The following is a 2,941-nucleotide window of genomic DNA, read 5'->3' on the forward strand; positions in this document are numbered from 1 at the left end:
AACAACACCACACCACCCCTCACTACACAGACCACACCGCACCACACGCGCTACACACACCCGTGTCTCACCCCGTGTCTCACTCCGTGTCTCACCCCGTGTCTCACTCCGTGTCTCACCCCGTGTCTCTCCCCGTGTCTCACCCCGTGTCTCCCCCCGCGTCTCTGTCTCACCCCGTGTCTCACCCCGTGTCTCACCCCGCGTCTCACCGTGTCTCACCCCGTGTCTCCCCCCGTGTCTCCAGGAGCGTGTCTCGCGGTGGAGTTGTCCGCCTGCGTGAGATGCTGCTGCCGGAGCGTCTCCCCCCGCGTCTCTGTCTCACCCCGTGTCTCACCCCGCGTCTCACCCCGTGTCTCACCCCGTGTCTCACCCCGCGTCTCCCCCCGCGTCTCTGTCTCACCCCGTGTCTCACCCCGCGTCTCACCCAGTGTCTCACCCCGCGTCTCCCCCCGCGTCTCTGTCTCACCCCGTGTCTCACCCCGTGTCTCACCCCGCGTCTCCCCCCGTGTCTCTGTCTCCCCCCGTGTCTCACCCCGTGTCTCCCCCCGCGTCTCACCCCGTGTCTCACCCCGTGTCTCACCCCGCGTCTCACCCCGCGTCTCACCCCGTGTCTCACCCCGTGTCTCCCCCCGCGTCTCTGTCTCACCCCGTGTCTCACCCCGCGGTTCACCCCGTGTCTCACCCCGTGTCTCACCCCGCATCTCCCCCCGCGTCTCCCCCCGCGTCTCTGTCTCACCCCGTGTCTCACCCCGTGTCTCACCCCGCGTCTCCCCCCGTGTCTCTGTCTCCCCCCGTGTCTCACCCCGTGTCTCCCCCCGCGTCTCACCCCGTGTCTCACCCCGTGTCTCACCCCGCGTCTCCCCCCGTGTCTCTGTCTCCCCCCGTGTCTCACCCCGTGTCTCCCCCCGCGTCTCACCCCGTGTCTCACCCCGTGTCTCACCCCGTGTATCCGTGTCTCACCCCGTGTCTCCCCCGTGTCCCCAGGAGCGTGTCTCGCGGTGGAGTTGTCCGCCTACGAGAGACGCTGCTGCCGGAGCGTCTCACCCCGTGTCTCACCCCGTGTCTCACCCCGTGTCTCACCCCGTGTATCCGTGTCTCACCCCGTGTCTCCCCCGTGTCCCCAGGAGCGTGTCTCGCGGTGGAGTTGTCCGCCTGCGAGAGACGCTGCTGCCGGAGCGTCTCACCCCGTGCCTCACCCCGTGTCTCACCCCGTGTCTCACCCCGTGTCTCACCCCGTGTCTCACCCCGTGTCTCTGTCTCTCCCCGTGTCCCCAGGAGCGTGTCTCGTGGTGGAGTTGTCCGCCTGCGAGAGACGCTGCTGCCGGAGCGTCTCCCCCCGCGTCTCCCCGTGTCTCACCGCGTCTCCCCGTGTCTCTGTCTCACCCCGTGTCTCACCCCGTGTCTCTGTCTCTCCCCGTGTCCCCAGGAGCGTGTCTCGCGGTGGAGTTGTCCGCCTGCGAGAGACGCTGCTGCCGGAGCGTCTCCCCCCGCGTCTCCCCGTGTCTCACCGCGTCTCCCCGTGTCTCTGTCTCACCCCGTGTCTCACCCCGTGTCTCTGTCTCTCCCCGTGTCCCCAGGAGCGTGTCTCGCGGTGGAGTTGTCCGCCTGCGAGAGACGCTGCTGCCGGAGCGTCTCCCCCCGCGTCTCCCCGTGTCTCACCGCGTCTCCCCGTGTCTCTGTCTCACCCCGTGTCTCACTCCGTGTCTCTGTCTCTCCCCGTGTCCCCAGGAGCGTGTCTCGCGGTGGAGTTGTCCGCCTGCGAGAGACGCTGCTGCCGGAGCGTGTCGGCCAGCGGAAGCTGCTGGTCTCTATGCACTGCGCCCTGCTCAGCCAGGTGCACGGGGAGACGGACGTGCACGTGTCCGCCTGAGACAACAACACGTGTCTCCCTGAGACAACACCACGTGTCCACCTGAAACAACAACACGTGTCCACCTGAAACAACACCACGTGTCCACCTGAGACAACAACACGTGTCCACCTGAGACAACACCACGTGTCTCCCTGAGACAACACCACGTGTCTCCCAGAGACACCGCGCGCGGGGACAACACGTGTCTCCCTGAGACAACAACACGTGTCCCCCTGAGACAACAACACGTGTCCCCCTGAGACAACACCACGTGTCTCCCTGAGACACCACCACGTGTCTCCCTGAGACAACACGTGTCTCCCTGAGACAACACCACGTGTCCCCCTGAGACACACCGCGCGGGGACAAGGCGTGTCTCCCTGAGACAACACCACGTGTCCACCTGAGACAACACCACGTGTCCGCCTGAGACAACACCACGTGTCCACCTGAGACAACACCACGTGTCTCCCTGAGACAACACCACGTGTCTCCCAGAGACAACACCACGTGTCCCCCTGAGACACACCGCGCGGGGACAAGGCGTGTCTCCCTGAGACAACACCACGTGTCCACCTGAGACAACACCACGTGTCCGCCTGAGACAACACCACGTGTCCACCTGAGACAACACCACGTGTCCACCTGAGACAACACCACGTGTCTCCCTGAGACAACACCACGTGTCTCCCAGAGACACCGCGCGCGGGGACAACACGTGTCCCCCTGAGACAACACCACGTGTCCCCCTGAGACAACACCACGTGTCCACCTGAGACACCACCACGTGTCTCCCTGAGACAACACCACGTGTCTCCCAGAGACACCGCGCGCGGGGACAACACGTGTCCCCCTGAGACAACACCACGTGTCTCCCTGAGACAACACGTGTCCCCCAGAGACACCGTTGGAGACACGGAGCTCTGCATCTCCCAGTGGGACAACATGGAGGGACAGAGAGCTGGGGAGACACGGGGACACGGGGACATGGAGACATGGAGACATTGAGACACTCACTCACTCACTCACCCACTCACTCACTCACTCACCCACCCACCCACTCACTCACTCACTCACCCACTCACTCAC

The 2,941-nt window shown here is 65.1% G+C and overlaps 1 long non-coding RNA gene across 1 annotated transcript; it reads right to left on the minus strand.

Moving 5' to 3' along the window:
* Positions 1-1,818: 1,818 nt before the first annotated feature.
* On the minus strand, positions 1,819-2,503 carry LOC144952800 (uncharacterized). Its single transcript, XR_013640699.1, has 3 exons — positions 2,475-2,503; positions 2,302-2,324; positions 1,819-1,866 (listed from the first exon to the last, which is right to left on the minus strand). It is a non-coding gene; the product is annotated as an uncharacterized LOC144952800 (long non-coding RNA).
* Positions 2,504-2,941: the final 438 nt, after the last annotated feature.

Source organism: Lampetra fluviatilis, chromosome 70, assembly GCF_964198595.1.
Source record: "Lampetra fluviatilis chromosome 70, kcLamFluv1.1, whole genome shotgun sequence".
Lineage (NCBI taxonomy): Eukaryota > Metazoa > Chordata > Hyperoartia > Petromyzontiformes > Petromyzontidae > Lampetra > Lampetra fluviatilis.